At 49.6% G+C, this 23439-nt stretch overlaps 1 long non-coding RNA gene across 1 annotated transcript; it reads left to right on the top strand.

The window, feature by feature from the left end:
• Window positions 1-6620: 6620 nt before the first annotated feature.
• On the top strand, window positions 6621-23110 carry LOC146340447 (uncharacterized). The gene is made up of 3 exons (XR_014784040.1): window positions 6621-7091; window positions 18793-18979; window positions 21565-23110. It is a non-coding gene; the product is annotated as an uncharacterized LOC146340447 (long non-coding RNA).
• Window positions 23111-23439: the final 329 nt, after the last annotated feature.

A 23439-nucleotide genomic window follows, 5' to 3' on the forward strand; every position in this document is an offset into this window, starting at 1 on the left:
ATCAGTCGTCCAAAACATCTGGACACCAGGTTGGGGAAGGCCCAGCTAAGTGTTCAGATTGCAGGGAACCTATATTACACACAGAGATTTGAGGCAAAGAAGAAAGCCCTGGGCTGCCTGGATATCTCAGGAAAACATGTACAATTGGCCTGAGCCTATCCATGCACCATGCTCATTGCCTAAGGTCCTTCTCCACGTACCTCCTTCAAAGGAGGCTCAGAAAAGGAGAGGGCCTTCTCAGTGGCAGCCCCCCAATTATGGAATGAACTCCCCAGCGAGGCCTGCCTGCGGCCAACATTGTTACCTTTTGGCACCAGGTTAAGAACTTCCACTGTTCCAAGGCATTTAGCAGTGTATGATAGGTTTTTAATCTGGTCATGGGAGATTGTTTGGATATGCGTGTGTGCGTATGTGTGCCTGCTCTGCTTATAAGTTTGTAGCTAAACTGTTTGTTTGTTTGTTTATTTATTTACAACATTTGTATGCCACTCCACACCTAGACAGATTGTGGAGTGGTGAACAATAAAATACAAAACAGGATAAAAGAATAAAATATCATGTTAAAATAATTCCTTTTTTTTTTTTTTAAAGAGCAGAACTCTGATAAAACCATGGCCAGTCAACCAAGGAAGGCTTACTGAAATAAAGTTGTTTTCAGGAAGTGCCAGAAACAGCACAATACTGGCACCTGCCTGACCTCCAATGACAGGGAGTTCCATAGGAAGGGGGCCAGCACACTAAAGGTTCTTCTCCTGGAGGACTCCAATTGGGCCATACGTCCATAGGGAGGCGGTGGGCTCTCCCACACTGGAGGCGTTCAAGACGAGGCTGGACAGCCATCTGTCAGGGATGCTCTGACTTGGATTCCTGCACTGAGCAGGGGGTTGGACTCGATGGCCTTGTAGGCCCCTTCCAACCCTACTGATCTATGATTCCATGTGGAACCACCAGGAGCATACCCTCTGATGACCTCAGTGACTGGGCAGGTTGGTAAGGGAGAAGGCGTTCTCTCGTGTACCCTGGTCCCAAGTTGTTTAGGGCATAATTATGCATAATACTGTATTATTAATTTTTTTAGTCTTTGTAAACTGCCCAGAGAGCTTTGCCTATTGGGCGGTATAGAAATGTAATAAATGAATGAAAAGTAAACTGAAAGGGAGAGAGTCAAGCAGCTGTGGTGAGGGTAGGGGTGGGAGTGGGAGTTGGATAAGCACCCCCTCTCTTTTGACTGGGATGTGAACAAAGAGGGACATGATATGTGAAGAAGGAATGTGATATAGACACTAACCATTATTCTGTGGACTCTATGATAGCCAAACGTATGTTAATTGGAAATACTGATGTTGTTCTTTATTAGATTACTTCTGGTTGTTTTCAGTTGCACTGGGATATTTACGGATTTGTATAGGAAGCTTTAATGGAAGGACAGGCTTGCTCATTTCATAAATTCGTTTTATGTCTTCAGCTCTCCCTAGCATATTCTTTTCTTTCCAATGAATTAGTGAACTCTCTATATGTATATTTTTATGGGCTGCTTCCTTTGTTTTTCTATCATTTTAGACTGCTTCAGCTGCTGCACTTTTATTACCTGAGTTATTTGATTATGCTTTCATTGTTATTTCTTTTGAATTTTGCAAACCACTCTGTATATTTTTATAGCAAAAAGTAATGACATATACTTATTTTAAATAAACACACAGTAAATATATATTTACTGAACCTGCTCCTGGGTGTTTAAGGATTATTTTTAATGAGTAGGAAAAAATACAAATATACAAAATTGAGAGAGAGACTTAGAAAAAAGAAAAGATCATCCAATATGAAAACCATAAGGGGAAGCACATTTGAACTATTCCAAGATACTGTGCATATAAGATAACATTGACAAATGTTCCATACATTCTCTCCCCACTGCTACCACCCAGTACATAATGTTAAAAACACCAAATAAATATTTCTCAGTAATTGCATTTTGACCTCTCGGTACACTTAAAATTATGGATGGCTTATATATCATGGCTGCAGAGGAGATTTCCCTCTAGTTGGTGGTAGCTTTGTTTTTTCTCCCCTTGTGGATGTGGGGTGGATTTCTCATCTGTGCTCCTGTGTTTTTAATAGCAGCCCAAGAGAAAGCCCTTTCACACATGCCTGACAAATGAACCTCTGTGTGCAACTGTGCCCTTTAGGGGCTTCTTCACACAGAGCTTTTATCCTACTATTGACATTGGTTACTCATAGAAGTTTGCCCGTCCATTAGATGACATTGTCAACCTCCAGGGTGTCTCTCGTGCTAAATGACCTTTATTTCATTTGTAAAAAGATCAGAGATAATGAGCTATCAAATTACAGTGCTTGAGTTCCGCTTGAGTTCCCTCGTGAAAAAAGGAAAACCGACAATAAGAAGAGCTAGACCAATGAAACATATGGAAGACTCGGGAAAGGTGGGGGGAAGGAAGAGCATGTAAAGGGAGTCTGTCTTGATCTTGCACTTAAAATGGAAACAGAAAGCCCCATTTTAAATGTGGGATTTTAGGCTGGTGTAGAGATGCTCTGGGTCTTAATGAATCCTTAGCTGGCAGCTGGGGCAAGAAGGCTCAAAGCGTGTTTGAAATTTCCCAAACTACATGGGGAACAGGCTCACACATATAGCTTCCCAGTCAGTTTTAGTCAGCAGGTGCAAGAGAGTGCTTGAATGGGTATGTGTGTGTTTGCAAATGCACACTTGCGCAAATCCCCCCAAAAGTTAAAAAATGGCCCACAAGCCTGTGCGACTCTGACAAAGCCACTCTGCTGTGGAATCCACAGGTCAGATTGATAGAAATCCAGACTCATTTGATTCCATTGTGGATTGCTCCAACATCACTAGTAAGAGCTTTTAAGCAAAAATAGCCTGATATTATAGGTATCTTGGCCTCACTGTCTTTGCCTTCAGCCTGGAACACCCACCCCATCCCCACAGCTTCTCTGAAATGGAATTTGCCCCTTGGGCTGAAAGAGGTTTGATGCCTCTGACATAAGGTGTAGTTGGGGGGAAAGCTCTCTGGCTGAGGCCCCTCGGCGTGTTGGATTGTGTGGCCTGCCCCCTCGCCCCTACCACCTCACCACTTCAGTTTCTCCCGTCTGAGAACAGGCAATTCTGATTGAGCGTGGCCAGTCATTTCTTCATTTTAAGCAGACTCTGAAGCTGTGCCTTTAGCAGGCGATGCCATTTATCTCCATGCTGTGAAAAGCTTCACCAGCTGATTTCTGCACAGCAAGTGACTGTTAAAGGTATAGCCACAGAGGTGGTTGCAGAGTAACTATTGGAGGCATACGAACAAACCTGGCTGCTTTATTTTGTTTTTTTCCTGGTCAGCTGGCAATCTTATTCAGACCGCTCCCCCGCCCCGTTCTCAGCATCTGCAGTAGCAGGCAGACCTGTAGGGTGGGCCCGCAGGAAGGGCACTGCTGGGTCTCTAGGGTTTCAGAGAGGCGTCTTTGACAGCCATAGGAACATGGGAAGCTGCCTTATCCGGAGTCAGGCCCTGGGTCCATCTAGCCCAGTATTGTCGACACTGACTGGCAGCGGCTCTCCAGGGTTTCAGGCAGGATTCTTTCCTTGCCCAGCCTGGAGAAGCCGGGGACTGAACCTGGGATTTCTGGATAGTATCCAGCTGTGTCATTCTGTTAGCGCAAATGACATTGCGCCAGCGGAAATTAGGTTCTGAACTATGCGCAAAAGAAGAATTTGCCTATGGTTATGTGTGTGCAAGCGTGGTTGTGCAAGCGGTTGTGCGCTATGCTTTTGCAAGCAGTTGTACAACCTGTTGTACATTACTCTTGTGCAACCCATTGCACATTCCAGTTGTGCAACCAATCGCACACTCCTTGCACAGCTGGTTACACAAGAGTAAAGGTCACCAGCTTGCACATTGGAAAGATTCAGTGGAGCTCTGCTAGTGCCATTTGAATTTGCAGGATGACACGGTTGGATGCTGCCCTCTGCATATGAAGCATGGGCTCTGCCACTTAGCAGAGCTTTCCTAACTGGGTAGATGAAGTGTGTGTCAGAAGGAGGGATAGGGGAAATTCCCTCTTGGAGCTCCATTCTCCACCGCAATTGGACTCATCTGCTCTCTCAGGGCGCAAACGTTCGTATGGTTAGACAGAAAAAAAATGGTTAGACAGAAAAAAGTCCTGCAGCTCCCAGCATGCCCCAGCCAGCTGGGGCATGCTGGGAGTTGCGGGTCTTTCCTCCTGTCTAAACATGCATAGGATTGCACCCTCAGTCAGCTTTCCTCAGCTTAGCTCCCTCTTTGTTGTTTATTCAGTCAGTCGCTTCCGACTCTTCGTGACTTCATGGACCAGCCCATGCCAGAGCTTTCTGTCAGCCATCGCCACCCCAGCTCCCCCAAGGTCGAGTCCGTCACCTCCAGAATATCATCCACCCATCTTGCCCTTGGTCGGCCCCTCTTCCTTTGGCCTTCCACTTTCCCTAGCATCAGCATCTTCTCCAGGGTATCCTGTCTTCTCATTATGTGGCCAGAGTACTTCAGTTTTGCCTTTCATATCATTCCCTCAAGTGAGCCTCGTGTGGCGCAGAGTGGTAGGCAGCAGTATTGCAACCGAAACTCTCCCCACGACCTGAGTTCGATCCCAGTGGAAGCTGGGTCCTGGGTAGCCGGCTCAGGTCGACTCAGCCCTCCATCCTTCTGAGGTCGGTAAAATGAGTACCCAGCTTGCTGGGGGAAAGGTAGTCACGACGGGGGAAGGCAATGGCAAACCACCCCGCTACAGTCTGCCATGAAAACACCAGCGAAAGCAGCGTCCCTCTAGGAGTCAGCAATGACTTGATGCTTGCACAGGAGGAACCTTTCCTGGCTCCCTCTAGATGTGTTGAAATACCATCCTCTGCCAGCCTGGCCAATGCTGCTGGGGAAGGATGGGAGTTGTAGTCTAGCACATGGGGGGGGCACCAGTGCAGCCCTAGTATGTCTCCCAACCCCTTCCATTCTATCCTATCCACTCAGCCGGCATCCTGTGGAATAATCGTGCTTGCTTCCCCGCTTTCGCTGACCACCAGGGGGCACCCGCAGCCCTCTTCACAAAGGCTCTGTGCTAGCCCCCCCCCCCCCCCTTGCCGGGCATAGGTGACTTTCTGGCGGGCAGCAGCCCAAAGGGGCAAGCACTGACAACGATGCCTGGGGGAACGATCCCGCGGTTAGCTGCACTCACTTTGGGCACAGGCCACCCTCGTCCCAGCCGTATCTGCAACAGCGGTGTGAGTGTGTGTGTGTGTGTGTGTGTGTGGGGGGGCAATGGCAAGAGATGAAACCCCCGACTGCGCAAAACCCGGCCGAAGAGCCGTGTCCCCTTTTGCATCCGGCCTCTTTCCTCCCTGGCCTGCCCGCCCGCAACCCCCGTTTCTTTAGGGCTGCCGCTTTGGGGGTGTGGCCCCCGTGCCCTTAAGAGCTGTGCAACACGCAGACATGCAGGAGGGAAGCCCCCCCACCATTCCATCACGTGGGGCAGAAGCTGCACCGCAGTGGCCTCGCTACGGGCTTGTCCTGCACCTGGTAAAGGGCGAGACCTCCGTTGAAGAACGGGGCAGCCCTTCCTGCCATAGCATTTCGTGGGAAAGGGCTGCCCAAGCCCCTTAGCGCTGACACCCCCCTGCTTCCCTTTTGATGCTCAGCATTGCACCCCAGAAACACCCCACCCTAGCTTTCGCGAACCTGGCAGCCTCTGGCCGTTTTGGGCTGCAGTTCCTATCATCCCCAACCAGCATGGCCAACAGCCCCCCAAACTGGCACCCTCTGGCCATCCTAGACTGCAATTCCCACCATCCCCAGGAAGCATGGAGGACAGCCCCCCAACCTGGCACCCCCCGGCCATCTTGGACTGCAACTCCCATCATTGGCCATGCTGTCAGTGGATGATGGGAGCTGCAGCTCAAGACAGACAGAGGGCGCCCGTTTGGGGGAGGCTGCCCTGCCCCCTCGTAGCTCCAGCACCCCATTGCTCCTCCTCCCTTTTCTTTCCCCACTTTCCCCTCTACAAGTTGCCACCTTTTCCACGGCGTTCGCTCCTCTGCTCTCACAGCAGCCGGAAACCCAGACATTTCGCGAGGGGAAGTGCTTCCGAGCCCTTGCTGAGCAGCGGACAGGCTGCTGCTCTGGAAAGCACAGACGCCGGGGGCAGCCACAAAGGAGCCCCTCCCATATTTGGTCCCCCTCAGTATTTCCTCTCTTCTGCTAGCATCGTTAGTGGCTTCCCCGTTACACCTTACTCGTCACTCGCCCCCCCATAGTCTCCTCCTAACCTACACAAGATGATGATGATATTCCCTACCATTTCTTTACCCACCCGAGCCCCCCAGCTATCACCCCACAACCCCTCTCTCAGCACTCCCGAGCTTGTCTCCTTCCTCCCGCCAGGCCCACCCCCCACAAAATCCCCCCCGTCTCTCTCTATTGCACCCCATAATATCTCCTCTCCCTCCCCGCTCTGCCCCAATCTGTAGTCTATGCCCAAGAAAGTATTAATTGTGGTTGAGGCTATGATTAAAAGTAGAAGAATCTTTTTAAAAACATGTCTGCAATGCTTTCATTCTGTGATTTCCCCCTTCCCGTCTCTTACAGGGCTCAGTTTGACATCATTTCGTTTGCCACCAAATTTATGATGTCATAATTTGAATGGACCGTTTCCTTTGGGGGCGGTGATTCTAAGAATTATAGTTTTATTGTTTATTTCATGGGCACCATATTTCTGTTACAAACACCCCCCCCCCCCGTTATCCTGCCCTCCCTCTCCCACACTGGAACAGCTCCCCGCACCTCGCGAATTTTCTTGCACCGTGCAGTTTCCCCGTTCTCCATCGGGGGGCACCCTTCTGCTCGCACGCGCCCTCTCTCTCTCCTTCTTTCTCTCTCCCCCCACCCCTCTCTCTCGGTCCACCCCGGTGCTGCCGGACGCGGTCTCGCCGGCGGATCGTTTTTGCGCCTCTCTCCCCGGATCGCCTTGCGAGCGACAGCCGCTGCCACGAGCCGCCTTCAGAGGAAGACCCGAGGAGACCAAGCGAGCCGGCATCCCAGCCCCGCGGAGCCACTCAGGTAGGAGAAGCCGCTGCTCTTGCTTGCTACGCCACCTCTCTCCCTCTCAGTCTCTTTCTCCCTCTCTCCCTCTTGTCTGTCTGTCTGTCTGTCTGTCTCCCCCCACGCACACTCCCGGCACCTCTAAGCCGCAGCCCAGCACCCCCTCCGTCCCCGAGCTCAGCCTTTCGCTTGGCCAAAGAGCCCCTGCAATCGCTTCGCTCCGGACCGGCCGCAAGGAGAACCGCCAATTGCTGCTGCTGCTGCTGCATTCTCAGCTTGCGCCTCCAGGGGGTAAATGGAGGGTGCTGCTTGGCCAGTTCTGTCCCCGATCCCAGGACTCCAACCGCCCTGGGTCCTGTCTGCCCTCCCCCGCAAGACAAGGCCTTCTGTACCCCTTAAAAGAAAGGGCACAAGCCCTCCGTCCCCCCCTCCCTCCCGGGTCCCCTCTTCGCGTGCGTGATGCTTGTCCAAACTGTTTGGAGGCTCTTTTCTGCAGGACTCCGTCTGGCAGCCTGCGGGGATCTGTTCGAGGGTGGCTGTGCAACCCAGACTCCACTGCTCTTTCCCCATCCCCCCATAAAGATGCCAGCTGGTCCTCAGTTTCCCCAAAGTGTTAGTTCTTTCCTGACCTATCTCAGGGCACCTTCCACAGCCCAAGGCCCCTGAACCCCAGATATCAGGGTCATTCTTCCCTTCCATGTCTCTGGTCGGTCTGTCTGTCTGTCTGACATCCCTTCTCCCCCAGTTCAAACTTCCAGGACCTCATTTCATCCTCCTGGTCCAGAATGCCTGTTTTACTACAGTGGCTCCCATTCTCTCACTCATTTGGGGAGGGGTCCCTCTCATATTCTCTTTTATCTTGATTTTGTTTTCGTTTGGGCACCCCGTTTCTGATTCTGATAAATACCCCCTCCGTGCCTCTGAAGCTCAGCATCTCAGGTAAGATAGGAGAGCTTTGGGGAGGAGGGTTGCTATAGGAAAGGGCAGAGAGAAACTGAGCATCATATTCATATAGCCACAAAATAGGTGTGTAGAAAGGCAGGTGCTCCAGGGAGATTGCATGGTTTTTGCTCTCTGTTTTGAACGGCAGCGAAAGACTAGGGTGGGTCTCTGGAGTACGTGAAATTACTAAGATCTGAAAGTGTTCTCTCTCTCTCTCTCTCTCTCTGTGTGTGTGTGTGTGTGTGTGTGTGTGTGTTTAAAAGCAAGATAATATACCTGTTTGGAGAAATAGGCACCATGGGTTATTGTTACTTTGGAGTGGGGGGAACTGTGCTAAAAGGGAACAAGTAGTCAAGGTGGGATAGAGAGTAAAATGGTGTAGGGGGGAGGGGGAAAGAAAGAGACAAGGGTACGACAATGGATTCCTGCGGGAGGGTTCGTTGTGAGGGGCAGGCGTTTGGGGGTGATCGCTGGTGGAAGAGGATGGAGTGATGGCCCTGGGGAAGTGGAGGGGAGGGGGCTTGGGGGGAGGGAGGGATGTCTCGGCGGAAAATGATGGAGTTATGCTGGCTGGTGGGTGGAGAAGAGAATGACAGCTAGAGAGATAGATGAACAGCTGAGGGAGGGAGGGAGGGATTGCTTGGTAAGTTATGTTCAATTTCTCAAACCTCCCTTAAATGATTTCTAAGTATTTCATTGTTGGAGGTGGTGCTGGGGAGTTGATCATCTCCACCCGGCTACTAGAAGCTGCTTTGCCATCTTCTGCATTCATGAGGAGGCCTTCTGAAAATGTCACCTCGTCCTGGTTCAGGAATGACTGCATGTAGAGACGGGGCATCTTTCTCATGGAAAAACAATGTTGTTAGGTGCCATTGGAACCTGCTCCTAATCCAAGCGATGCTGAATTTCTCTGCTGTGGTGCCTGTTCATTTTCTGCTTTTTGCAAAGAATGTGGTGTCACCCCATCAGTTTCTCCTTGCAGAGGATTTCTCTGTGATTTGTTGAGCTGCTGTGTTTGGCTCTGTCATGCTGATGGACCACAGGAGCTGGAAATAAATGGGGGTCCCGTGCCAGTTTTGACTGGGGTCAAAACTCAAGGAAGAGTTGTGGCTACCAGGACATTTGAAATACTGGGGTTACTACTTTGAAGTGCCAGTTTTTCGCGAAGTTGTCTTGCAATACTAGGGTGCAGGGGTAGGGGGCGCCTAGCCCAGACACAAACCTGGGCAGGGGTTTTGCAATGTGGGCATCCAAGCTCAAGAAAACACACGGACAGTTGTTTTAATACTGTCAAATGATGTAATGTTTCATTTCCTGTTTGGAATACTTAGGTGTGCTTTCAGGTTGGTGGATGAAAGTCCAGATGTCACATTGCTGGGAGACTTAGTAAGGGCAGCAGGTTAGACCGAGTTATGCAAATTCTCCCTGACTTGCATCCTAATACAGCAAAGCACATCCAGATACTAAATGTTGCTGGTTGGGGAGGAAAAAAAAATCAGAGGCATATGACTCTCCCATTATGTAACTAAAGGGACTGACCCAGAGAAGCTAATCCCCCCGCCATCTCTCTCTGTGTGTGAGTGAGACTGAGACCCTGTCTTGGGCACAGAAATGACTACTTTCTGCACTGTTGTCTGAAAGAGGTATTATCTTTTAGACACTTGCAGGTGGCCCTGGGGGAATGTCTGCCTAGATAGTAAAGAGAATTAAATTGGGGGTACATTTGGCCTCAATGGTGTTTGATCTCCAGGACTCCCCCTGTTCTGCAAATATGTTATAAGAACCTGCTGATATAATCTGAGTGCAAACACTTGCCCTGTTGGGTCAGACCAAAGCTTCCTTTTCCAAAAGTGGCCAACAAGATGCCTCCAGGAATAACTTCACAAGCAGGGCTCAAAAGCAACATGCTCCCCCCCCCCATTGCTGCTCCTTGGCAATGGGTACTCAGTGGTATACTGCCCTTGACAACAGAGGTTCCATTTAGCTGACATGACCAATAGCCATAGGAAGATCTAACCTCCCTGAAGTGTTTGTAGTGTTCAAGGACCACACATCCTCACAACATTCCTGTAAGGTGGGCCGCTATGAGAATTCCCCCTATTCTGGATGGTGGTGGCCGGTGGCAGATTGAGGGCACACAGCAAGAGAGGGGAACTTGTGTGGCCCTCCAGATGTTGTTGGACTACAACTCCCATTGCCCCAGCTGGAATGGACAGTGGCTGGGTGTGATGGGAGTTGTAATCCAGCAACATCTGGAAGGGGCATCATTTCCCCAGCCCTGGCAGAGAGGTTTCCCTCAGGTTTCCCAGTGAGCTGAGATTTGAACTGGGGGCTTTTGAGTTTGCGCCTAACCCGCTCAGTTGCAGCAGCTCTCGCGCAAGGGAAACGTGTGCTCCTGCAAGTGACGGCAGGCGTCCTCTCTGTCACGCTCTTTGCAGTAAGTGCCTTGCATTCCTCCTCATTAATCAGGTTGATTATCTCCCCCAACGGGCAGCAGCGTTCGTCCTTCAAGGGCGTGACCCTTGGGAGAGCTAATCTCACACGCACACATCACACTGCTGGGGCTTTGTTTAATTTTCACCATTTTCTTCATTTCCTGTGGAGAAGCCAGCTCTGATGCCAGGAGAGGCCCGGAGTTGCCTCCCAGCTGTTGGCAGGAGATGGCGTGCGATTGCCTGTCTCCTCTTGCAGCCGCGACCTGGCGGTGGGAAACTGGCGGCTGACAGCATCCTTCCACGGCAAAACCTTGGGGAGCGATGCGTGGGATTAAACGCTGCATGCAGCGCCCAGCCAAAGCGATGCTCAGAGAGGCTCAAGAACACCTCTCGCTTCAGCATGCACGCAGTAGTGCAAGCAGCCTGTGCAGGGCAGCCTCCCTCAGCCAGAGGCTCTCCAGATGTGTTGGCCAGGCTGGCTGAGGGTTGTGGGAGTTGTCATCCAGCACATCTGGAGGGCACCAGGTCGGGGGAGGCTGGTGTAGGAGATGAGCGGGGTGAGGAGGAACTGAGGTTGTGCTGACCCACCAAGGAGCTAAGGTCACAAGGAGAGCTATAGCAGCATTGTAGCATCATAGTCACAACCAGCCCTGAGCGAAGCATCTTCTGTTCCAATCTTGGCACCAGCACAAAGTCCCTGGGCATGTAGACCCAGGACTAAGCATCTTGGACTTGGCTTCCACCCCTGCTCCACTAGTAATAATACTACCAACCTTGGTGGCTTGTTGTGAATATATGTGTGTGTGTGCATGTGCGTGTGTGTGTGTGTGTGAGAGAGAGAATGAGAATATACCACCCTGGCCAAATATCTATATTTACTTCTTGCATTTTAAAAATTTGATTCATCCCCAACCTTTCTACGAGGAAATGGCACTCAAGGCAGCTACGGTGTTGTTGTTGTTGTTGTCGTCGTCATCTAATTCTTCTTCTTTTTCTTTTCCTTCTTCAACAACAACAACATTTCCATACTGCCCCATAGCCAAAGCTTTCTGGGCAGTTTACAAAGACTGAAAACATTAAAAACACAATATACAAAATTGTGTATACCTTGTAGGGCTGTGCAGGGACCCCCCCGATCTGACTTGGAAGCTGCTTCGTGGCTTCGGGGTTGGGCCCTATTTGGCTCGGGCTGATTCGGGGGGGGGGGGCGACCCGACTCGGCCCAGAACCTGAAGTGGGATTCAGATGCCGAACCCCACTTCGGGTCCCCCCTGATGCCCCGGTGCACCCCCCAGCTCCTTACCTTGCTGCTGCCTCCTCGGTCGCTGCCTCCTCCTCCTCCATCACAGCCTCCTCCTCTTCCTCCTCCTCCTCCTCTGCTGCCACCTCTGCTGCTGCCTTCTCCGACTCACCATGGCCTTCTCCTCACCCCTGTCTTTGCCGCCTTTGCCACCTTCGCTGCGGCCTTTTCCTCACCGCCGCTGTCTCCACCACCACTGCTGTCATTGCCACCTCCAGATCTCGAGGCCTGGACACGCACCAACTCTTCTTGCAGGGAGTTGCCATTTTAAAAATGGCCACCTCCTGGAAGTTCCTAGAAGTTGCCATTTTTAAAATGGCGACTCCCTGCAATGACGGTCGGTGCACGAACAGGCTTCAGGACTTGTTGGCAGCGATGGTGGCAGCGATGATGGCAGCGGTGGCGGAGAAGGCGGAGGAGGAGAAGGCATGGGGGCAGTGGAGGCGGCAGTGATGGAGGGGATGGCAGAGGTGGCGGCGGAGGAGGTCAGCAGCTCAGGAAGGCCCTGGAGGTGCCAGCGCGGCTGGGCCAGGGGTGCCGAAGCTCCGAAGCACACCAAGCACTTTGGAGAGCCCCCGACCTGCTCTGGGTCACGTTGTGCCCCCTCCGCTTTGCCTCGGAAGGGGCTCAAAGTGACCTGGAGCACCCCACTTCGACTCGGGGTTTGGGCCTTGGGCCAAAGCAGTGCACAGCCCTAATTCCTTGTTCCATGTTGCTCCAGAGGGCAGGACCAATGGGTGGGAATGCAGGAAAGGAGATTTCAGCCAAACATTGGGCAAAAGGTCTTAATGGTAAGAGGTGTTTGGAAATGGAACAGGCTATCTCTGGAGGTGATGGGCTCTCATTCACTGGATGTACTTAGGCAGAGCCCAGGTGGTCATTTGTCAGGGATGTGGTAGTTGCGTCCTGCACTGCAGTTCCTCTATTGAGCAGAGGGATGGATTAGAGGACCTCTAAGGTCCTTTCCAACTCTCTAATTCAATGATTTTGTGATTTGTTACCAGATCAAAATTCCGCCCCACTCTAGATGAGATAATCTGAAATAAATATGTCTGTCTCTGCTCCTGTTTTCTCGATTACTCATCCCTCGCATTTCAGAGTCGTTCCCAAAATGAATGAATATGGATTGAATGGTAAGAGTTGTGTCATCTCTAGGACTAAAATTAATCCCAATGTCACCTGGACCAAATAGATCCCTAACAGATCAGCCCAGGATTTCTCCATGGGTCGCCTTATCCTGTGGATGGGATATTGCCTGGGTGGGTCTTCAGGGGCAAGGAAAATGTTGGGGAGATTAGACTTCCATGCTTCCCTATTATATAATAAACTTGGCTAACAGCATACAGATTTGTTCTTTGAAAAGTGGAATAAATTAGGTGAAGTGAAGCATATTTGCATATATTTAATTAGTTCAATTTCTTCTGCTTCCATGAGTCTAAGACTTTTGTGCAACTAGTAATTTTTTTGGCAAGGGAATGGAGTGAAGGAAAGGGCTTCTTGGAGGCTTCCTAAGTTATTGGTGTGTGTGTGTGTGTGTGAATGAATGAACCTGGAGCATTTGCAAATCTGTGTAAAAATGAACGTTGTGACTTTCCTCCCTATGCTACCACTTCAGAACAAACACACCATTGAGTCCGCTCTTTGAATAGCAAGGGGTGAGGGTGCATTCTCACAAGAGTAAAAAATGTTGGGCGGTCCTGCTTCCATGGTTGATGGACAGATGGAAAGTCTGACTTTGGATTCCTGAGCGGGAGATCAGAGACGATGCCTGAAGCTCTCTTGGTGGCCTTTGGCAAGTCACATACCTTGTGCCTCCATGAACTTGCCAGGGCCTGCCAGGGCTGGCAACACTCAGCACAGTATCCTTTCTCCTTATTTTCAAAATCATTTTATGGCCGGGGGCAGCTGGCTGGAGAGGTGTATGGTTACAGATGTTCATTTCTTATTTTTACTTTAAAATGTATTATCTTCCCCCACCCCACAACAAAACGGTGCTTATTCAGTTGTAACTGTGTTTAGCATCAGGGCAGCGGAAACAAATTCCATTTTATTTCTGTAGTCATGATGGTGTTATGATTTAAGAGAGTTTAAAATGTGAAATACTCTGCACATGCACAGAGTATTTCTTTACTTTCTTTTTAAACAGGTTTGGCAAACAGGTTTATGTTTTGTTTGGGGTTGTTCTTGTTGTTTTATCTCTGATGCACCAGGAACATAAAAGCAGTAACCATCCCATAACCTGCTGACCTTCAGACACCTCCACCCATGCTGCCCCTTGGGACTAATATGAACTTGCAGGCAAGGTGACTTTACTATATAGTCACCATTTCCCCCTCGCCATTACATCCATCCCCACCTGCCTTTAATAATATCTTGCCTGATCAAGAGATCTGGGGAACTTGAAAACTTGAAAACTTGCATAATTTTAGGCTGATCTTCTGGTTGGCTTATAAAGGCACTGTGGCAACATAGGTTTTGTAAAAGCAGTTGTAAAGCATGGAATGGTGATGGTGGTAGGGGGAGAACAACACATGGTCTCAGAAAACGATTAAGTCCAGGGTCTAAAATTGCCTAGCTGCACCACTGGGGACAAGTACCAATTCAACAGGTGCAGCCTTTCCTGGCATAGAGTTGGAGATAGAAAGGGCACCACCTGTTGGATGTGTGCCTGTCATGCAGCTGTTACAGGCACAGAAGCCCTTCTGAAAAAAAATGTGGCCACTGGCTGTATATAATAGATTTCAACCATTCCACATGAATTATCCATACTGGGAAAAAAACCCCAGTTTTGACTGTTTTCCTACCACCCCACTTCTAGTGCTGTGTTTCTCTCCGCTTCCTGTTTTCAAGGGATCAGAGATGAGTTTGAAAGAAGACTGAAATCCCCTCCTAAAATAATAAGCCACAGGCTGGAAAATCAGACTGACGTGATTCATGGCTCCTCTCGCGGAGGGAGAAGCAGAAGAGACGGGTTTGGATGAGCAAAGGGGATTTATGCACTGAATCCTCCTGTCCTGTGGTGCCTGTTGGTGGCCTGAATGGGATTTTGTGGCTCTACCCCACAGCCACATGCTGACCGGTCATGACATGGAAAGGCTCCTGTGTGCGGGCTGCCTTACCGGGACCAAAGAAAGTGAGGTGGTAGGAAGCGAACGCAGCCATTGAATCCCTCTAAAGCAGCCTCCCTCAAGCTCCCATCATCCCCAGCCAGTGTGGCCATCAGCTGTGCTGGATGGGGTGATGGGATTTGTAGTCCAGCACATCTAGAGGGCACCAGAAGAAGCAGAGGTGCTGGCGTTGAAGCAGCTAATTCCAGGCATATGAAAGCAGGTTGCTGAGTTTTGTTGGGCAAAGGGACTTTCTGTTGTTCTTTGACCCCCTCCTACGTCCCTTGAACTGTGCAGAGCCATCCATCTTTTAGGGCAGGGATGGCCAACAGGCTGCCCTCGTGTACCCAGCCATGTCCTGGTGTGAAGGTTGCTGCCTTGAGTATGACACAGCAGATTCTGGCGTTTCCGGAGAAGCATCGCTGACATTCAAGCGAAATCTGTCTCAGGGATCAATGATGGATGGAGTGAAGTTTCTGTGACTGATTCCATCTCTGCTTCCATGGAGGAATCTTTGGAAGAGCATTTTCCAGTGACAGCTTCCTGGAACATTTGTGGGATGAGAGCCCCAGTTAGGAGCCCTGGGCTTTTTTCCTTCCCAAAGAAGCTTCCTTCATCCCATGTCTGGGTCTTGGGCTGGATCCAAGTCCCCGTGCCCTAATGCAGGGGTGAGCTGACATCAGTCTGATGGGGTCTACCTTTTTTAAATCTCCCACTAGAATTCTTGTGATCTCACAATCTCCTTAAAGCAAAAGTACAAAGCAAGTGTGCATATTTAGGGATGGCCCAAAGCTCACTGGTGGAGCACAAGCCTGTATGCAGAAGGTTTAATCTCCTTCTCTGCAGCATTGTCAGCTAAATGGGTGAGGGCGGTAGGTGATGTGAAAGATGATCTCTGCCTGAAACCCTGGCTAGCTACTGCAAGTCAGAGTAGATCAGGATTCTCAACCTGGTGCCTTCCAGATGACTTGGACTACAATGCCCAGCATGCCCCAGCCAGCCATGGTGGCTGGGGCACGGTGGGAGATGTAGTCTAAGACATCTGGAGGGTACCAGGTTGAGAAAGCCTGGAGTAAATCATATCAGGCTAGATGGACAAATAGCGACCTGGTATAAGGTGGCTTCTGATGTACCTCTGTTCAGGATTTCTTATGGATAAGGTATAACTGTTTCATGTTAGGTTCTCCCGTAGCAGCCTTCCCACACTCTCAGGTTATCAACAGAGGTCACCTGCTCACTGCCAAGGGCAGTTACACTGGTGAGTACAAAGGAGAGGGTTTTCTTAGTGGTGGCCCCGCACCTCTGGAATCCACTTCTATCCAGGGTTCATCAGGCCCCTTCTGTGCAGGTCTTCAGGAAAGCTCTGAAGATCCACCTGCTTTCACTGGCCTTCCCTTCTGTCTGGGCCATTGTTGTTGTTTTTACTGGTAAGTATTTTTATTGATATTAATTGACAATGATCCTTTATGGATTTTCTTGAAATATGTTTTAGGGATTTTCTTGAAACATGTTTTATGGATTTTAAAAAAATTAATCCACTTTGTGTGGTTTTTATCTTGTATGCCACCTTAAGAGGATTCCACCCTTAAGGGGACCCTAGAATTAATTTTAGATTGATCAATCAATCAAGTGATTCTGAGGTTTCATTCATTTCCTTTCATTTATTATATTTCTATACTGCCCCATAGCTGAAGCTCTTTGGGCCGTTCACAAAAAACAGGTTGTCCCTTTTGCATTCAAAGTTCCTTTCCAGCAGGGCCAAACAGCACATGGTATCCTTGGGCAGGTGCCAATGCACCAGTGTTGAGGCAGGGCCCACTGCTGTCTGCTGTGCCCCCTTACTCCCCCACCCCAGCCTGGCATTCCTGACATGGCCCCACTGGAGGAGTCCTTCTCAGAGGAGGAGCTAGAGCCCCCAGGGACTCACAGCACCCCAGAGATCAGGTACTGCCACCGGACCAGATGGAGGGGACTCTGCCTCTGAGGCAGAGGCTGAGCACCCCCCTGGCCCGCAGGAGCATTGTCGCCTCAAGCAACAGGCTGATAGGGTCCCTGTGAGAAGGAGTGCTTGCTTGCAGAGAAGGTCTCCTCAGGAGAAAGTGACTTTTCAGGAGTAGGGCTCTGAACAGGGAGCTCTGATTACTGCAGCTGAGCTCTGGGTGGGGCTCAGCAAGCTTTGGAGCTAAAAGCCTTCTCTGCAGACCTAGCTGGTGTTGGAACAACATCGTTCTTCAGTGCCTGTGCCCTGTACTTTGCTTTCTGGACATTGCCTTGCGACTGGCCTTCCATGCGACTGACCCTTGGACTCTGGTTTGAGTCTGCTTCTGGGCTGTGCACGGACATTTACTGCTTTGACCTTTGCTTGTGTCTGGGCCACTCCTGCCTTTGCCTGATCCCATAATGGAGTGGAACTTTTGTGCACGACTGCTTTGTTGCCTTGCCTTTCAGACTGTCACATAATTTGCTCCAACTCAGAACCTGCTACAGCCAATGCAAGACAGTTCCAAGAAGTGCCAGGCAGCTGGATCTACTCACCCTTTTGTTTTCCCACAATGCCCCTGACTCTGTGGCATTGTGGGAAGTTTTAAAGGGAGGTGAAACCCAGCTGCCCAGCACTGCTTTGAGTGTGGTTTCTGCACTCAAAGTAAGCCCAGCAGGACCTGGGCGGGGCGGGGGGGGGCGGGGCGGGGGGGGCACCACCAATGGGCACTTTGCTCGGAGCCCCCTCAAGCATGGAGCTGGCCTTGTTGGCTGAATCAGCTGAAAGTCCACCCAGTTCCTCTTGGAAAGAATCCCAGTAGCCAGTTGATGCTGGATGGTCCACCAGAAACTGGCCAGTGACTCAGTGCTGGGCTGTGCTCTTGTCATCTGGCTGCTGCTGTCTTAGAGATAGGGTGAGCTCTAAAATATAGAGATGGAGGCTCTCAGGATCCCACATTTCATTCATTCATTTGCTGCATTTTTCTCCTGCTTTTCAAACAATTATCATGTCCCAAAGTGGCTCACGTCCATAAGAGAGAGGGAGAGAGGCCCTGCCATCAGGCTCACAAACTAAAATGACAAGGCATGCAAAGTGAAGGGGGGGGGGGCGTGGAGGGGAAAGGAAGAGGAGGCAGTTCAGTTTTTCAAGGCCGGAACGAAGTGTGAAGCTAGAAGTGGCCCTTTAAATGCACATAGGGTCAGGCCGATCTTCCCTTGCTGCTGTTCTTGCTTGGATGAGGCTCTTTTTCCTTAGGATGATGGACGGGGCCAGGGTCTTCATTCCCCTTAATTCTGCAGTCCCAACAGGACAACTGTCAGTTGGAGCTGAGTGTTCTTTCTGGCAAGGAGGGAGAACTGACCCCCCTGCGACTGCTCCTTTTCTGGCTGATGGATGGGCCAGGTCAGTCTCCCCCTTGGCTTGATGTCATTCCTGGGTAGCAGCAGGGCAAGCCTCCCAGGGGCCCTCAGTCCCCTACCTTATGCCAGAAGGCTGAGTGCGCTTCCCTTCTGCCCTCCGGGCCCAGGGCTACTCAGTTTTGGACCTGTCAGACTACTGGGAAGAAAACAAGTATTTTTGCTTGTGGTTCCGGAAGTGACCTCATGGGACATGTATTCTTTTTCTGCCGAGGAAGCTTAAAGAGTGAGGGAAGAGCTTGATAGCATTGGAACAGAGCGAGTTGAAAATGATGGAAGCAGGCAAGGATTGGAGAGGAGTAAATACATGTTTGGAATTAGCTGGTGCTAAGGGCTTAAGCAAAGAAGAAAATTTAATATGAGAAGAAATCAATAGTGGAGGATGGACAGTTTAAAATGTAGGGGAAGCCGCCACCAGGCGAATAGTTAATAAGGGAGTTTAAATAACAGGGCCAGTGACTGAGCGCGGTGCTTAAGAAAAGTTGCTGTGGGTTCGATTCTGGCATGAACTGAGCACCTTTGGCCCTGCACATCGACAGGGGAGCAAGACGAGGAGGCTCGAGTGCTGACAGGATGGGGAACGATGATCAAAATTGCCAGAAGGTTCGCCTCAGAGCTGAAGCACATGATCAGCAGCCTCATGTGATGTGTCTGGTGTTGGAGTGGACCATTTCAGATGACAAGGCGGGGAGAAAATCCAATACTTGAATCCCCACCATCACCTGGGTAAGAAAACACGCCTTGTACGTACAATATTTGCATAGCAAGGAGAAGCTGTTCCAGCTTGTTTTGTGTCTGCAGGTTTCCTGTGGGGGCATTCAAATGGCCTCTGCCGTCAGCCTGAAGTGGTAGAGTCCAGCAAGTGGCTGTTGATCATAGGAGCATAGGGCACCACCCTACTCTAAGTCAGACCCTTGGTCCAACTAGCCCAGTATTCTTGACACTGACTGGAAGTGGCTTTCTGGGATTTCAGGCAGGATTCCCCCCCCCCCCCAGCCTTACCTGGAGAGCCCAAGGATTGAATCTAGGAACTTTTGGATGCAGAACTTGTGGTCTGCCACTGAGCTACTTGCCCATGGGGCTACGATGAGCAAGTAGGCAGTGGCATCTACTGCTTCTCCTCCTCACCACCACCTTGTCTGGCCCAGAGCGAGAGGTATAGAGGAGGAGCAACGCCAGGGGGCTCTTGTCAGTGGGCCCCCGCTGGGGTGTGGGCCCTTGGCAGATGCTCAAGCATGCCTACCCCTGACACCACCTCTGGATAAAACCAAAGTCCCATAAATTCCTTGAATCCCTTTTTAAAAGGCCATTCATACTAAAGGCTGATGTGACATCATGTGGCAATGGATTACTGCACCTTGTGTGTGAAGAAGTATTTCCTTCAGTGTGTTATGGGTCTCGTTTAATTTGACAGACTTGCAAAAACCCCAAGTCCCACTTCATTGCATTCCTAGTGGAACAAGTGACTTGATCAGCTGAGCCAACATAGGGAAAGGAAGGAACTGGGGTTCAATATGAACACTGTGTTGCTTTAAGACATGCCAAACCAGCTATGCTTGACAATGGAATATTTGGCATATGGACCCTTGGCCTTGGCCCAGTAAAGCTATTCTTCATGGCCCAGCTTCCATACTCTTCCAAATAATGGTGGTTCTTCCAAACAGTGCTGGCTACAAAAGTAAGACTTGCAGATTCCCTTGTGAGGTTGTTCTGGTGCAGCAGAAGAGACTATGGAGTCCAATTTATTTGGTTATAAATCCTGGCTAATGAAAATATTATCCTAATTGTGGGAGTTCAGCACAGAGCTTCGGACCATGCATAAGGAAGCTGGCGTCTTACAAGAGATTAGGGGAGTTACAAAATCTACTGCTTATAATGAGCTCTTTTAACTACCCTGATTTTAACTTGCTGTATGGTATGTTGGCCATGGATTGGAGGAGCAATTTACGATGTTAATAAGAGCTGCTTTTTAGCAGGGCTTGCTTTGGTGCCTGTTGAGCAGGTGGTAACTCTACATTTCATTGTCTGGGAGGAGAAAGGAAGGGGGGAAGGGTGCATGCAGAGTAGATGTGTTGGGCTAGAATGACTGGGCTAGAATGGTTACAAGAACTGCCTCAAAACAGGCTTCTCCTGCTTGAACCTGTCAGCCAAAGCCAAGTTGTGGCAGTACCAGAGTGTAGGGATAACAGAAGCCTTCGTGAGGCTCCAAGTAGCTTTCATGATGTTCCCTGGAGCTTTTGTGATGCTTGTGGGAGCATCCCAGAAGCATCCCCCATGGCATGGATGGTGCCAACTTGGGTGCCCCTCCTACGCTCATGTTGGTAGCTTCCATTCCAACCTTAAACCTTGAATTGCAGCATGATGAACATCCTGAAAGTAGGAAGCTCCCTAATACAGAGTTAGACCATTGGCCAACTAGCTCAGCACCACCTCCACTTAGCAGTGCTCCAGGGCTTCAGACAAGGGTCTTTCCCAACCCTGGGTTGACATGCTGGGGATTGAACCTGGGCCTTCTGCACACAAAGCAGGTGCTCTGCCACTGAGCTACAGCCCTTCCTGCGGTTGGTTGGTTGTTCCACAGGAGCCCATGCCAGGGGTAGATAGCTTTAGGCTCTGGGTCCTAACCTGGCCCTCTGGGATTCCCCAGAGAGCCATGCCCCCTTCCCCTTTCTTCAAACCACCAATAGTTTGGTGATTTCCCAGTGTTTATGCAGTTTTTTTCCCACTTTAAAAAGTTGAAGTGCTTCTCCTAAAGCTTAGTTGCTAGCAGTGAGAGCTTTAAGCTACAACAGGCTAGTATTTTTCATATTTTTGGCCACATCCCTTTTGCCTCTGGCCCCACCCACTAGTGGAATGCAGCCCTGAGAGCTTCTCCGAAACTGAATTCAGCCCTCAGGGAGAACAAGTTTCCTCAACGCTGCCATATGCCACTGTGATGGTCAGGCCAATGTGTCGAGGGAAGGTCTTGGTGAAGCCATTGTGACCCACAGTCATAAGAACATAGGAAGGTGCCTTATGCTGAGTCAGATCATTGGCCCATCTAGCCCAGTATCGTCGACACTGACTGGCAGCGGCTCTCAAGGGTTTCAGGCAGGATTCGTCCCTCACCCTACCTGGAGAAGCCTGAGATCGAGCCTCGGACCTTCTGCATGCAAAGCGGGGGCTCTGTCACTCTGAGCTACGGCCCCTGTACACACTGTGTCCAGGGTCAAAGGAGCTCATCCAAGGTGCCTCCAGCCTGTGCGAAAGCACCTTGAGAGATGCGATTCCCGTGGCCAGGCAACTAAATCAATCTATAATCTTCTTTACAGGCAACTGATTAACCAATGCACCACTCGGTGCAGGGGGCTGTGCTGATGTGGAGATCCATTTTTTTCTTATTTCAAGAATGGAGATGAATGGTGTATTGTCTGGGATGTCATCTTAAAATGCATTGCCTACGTTGGGAGATGTCTGTGGATGGTTTACAACCATCTGGTTGCGCTGAACACTCTTCAGTGGGAGATGGTTCCAATTAAAATCTGGTTAAAAATCTGCATTTTGGGAGCCGAATGAATGAATGGATCGATGGTGCCAGTAAGTTGGTTAATGTTTTCTGCCTTATTAGTCATATTGCCTCAATGGAAAGGTTAATTAGGTGCAGAAAAAGGAATACTCGGTGAGTGGCTTTGAATAACACTCAAATAATTCTGGTCACCTCTCTGAACTCCCGAATCTGTGTAGAAAGCAGGTTTGGGCATTTGGATCACACTCCAGATAATCCTGCTGTCTCCTCTGCCATTCCCACCCTGATGCTTCTTGGGCCTTACTGTGTTGTCGCCACCACTGTAGGGTCCTTAGAAGGTAAATCTCAGAGTGGGGTGAGGCTGCATCTCTCCACAAGTGCTGCTACCCCCACGCATGCAAATGTTCGTGCATGAATGCCTAGGATCCCTGTAATGTACAGCCTACCATTCCAACGCATGGCTGCTTCTGAGGTGTATTTTGATCTTTGATAACAGGTCACAGGCCAGGTTTGTTTTCCTAGTATATCCTTAAGCTGAAAAGCAAACTCTTTCCTAGTTTTAAAACCAGTGGAAGATGGGCGAGTGCAGAGTAAATAGATACAGCACACAGGAGGCACAGAAGAGTCTTTAGCAAAGTGTAATGGGATGTGTGTGTGTTGGGCGATGATCCGTACCAGGGTTATTGTTGTGAGGATAAAATGGAGAGGAGGAGGATTATGTATGCCACCTTGAGTTCCTTGGAGGAAAAAAGGCGGGATATAAATGTAATAAACAAACAAACAAATAAATAAATTAGAGTAGGACTCATTGAAATGAATGGGACTTAAGTTAGTCATGAATCTAAATCCCATTCGTTCTGATGAGTCTACTTCTGCTTATGTCTAACAATGGATACCACCCTATAACTAAACGCAGAGTTTTTGGCTCCAACATTAAGCTAGCTTTGTTTCTGTTTTGCTGAGCATCTAGCCTGATGAAGGGTTGAAGAGAACTTGAAAGTTTCTCACCATTTTGTGACACCTGGTTGGTCCTACTAAAGCAATTGCCTGATCGGGAATTTTGGAATTTCTCTTATGACCAACAAAGCCTCCTTTGCTTTTTCTGAAAAATATGTAGATCTGGAGTAGGTGACCTAGACTGCAACTCCCATCAGCCCAAGACAGCATGTGTTGCCCTCCAGATGTTTTGGACTACACCAGATTGTCTAGCCCTGAAGTAGATAGTGGTTGGTTTTTAAAGATGTATTTGGTATATATGTGCATGTGTGATTTTCGGGGAGAGGGAGAAGAAAACTCACATTGACACTGAAGCTTGTTCACCGAGCAGAAGATGTAGTAAACATTTTCCCTGATGAAAATGTATTTTTTCTTCTTTTCCTTCTGTTCCTAAACTCAGTGGTGAAGAGAAAAAGAGGTGATGTACCAGATGGATTTAAGCACACTGAGAGGTTTGGTGGCACAAAAACGCACGGAGCTTTAAGTGTTATGAATGTGCAAAGTAATGCACGTTGGCAAATTTAGTTTTGAGTCTCCTCAGCCAACTGCTGGTAGAATGCAAAGCCCAAAGGGAAGGAACATTCTGAGCATTGTCACTGGGAGAGGGTTTGGTGGAGGAGATTCCTGGGCTCTGCATGGCATTGGTCCGAAAATGGGAATCAGGGAAGATGTCTGCTGAACAGCG

The sequence above is a fragment of the Heloderma suspectum genome, chromosome 6, assembly GCF_057233095.1.
Source record: "Heloderma suspectum isolate Gila_16-S chromosome 6, 16-S_ref, whole genome shotgun sequence".
NCBI lineage: Eukaryota > Metazoa > Chordata > Lepidosauria > Squamata > Helodermatidae > Heloderma > Heloderma suspectum.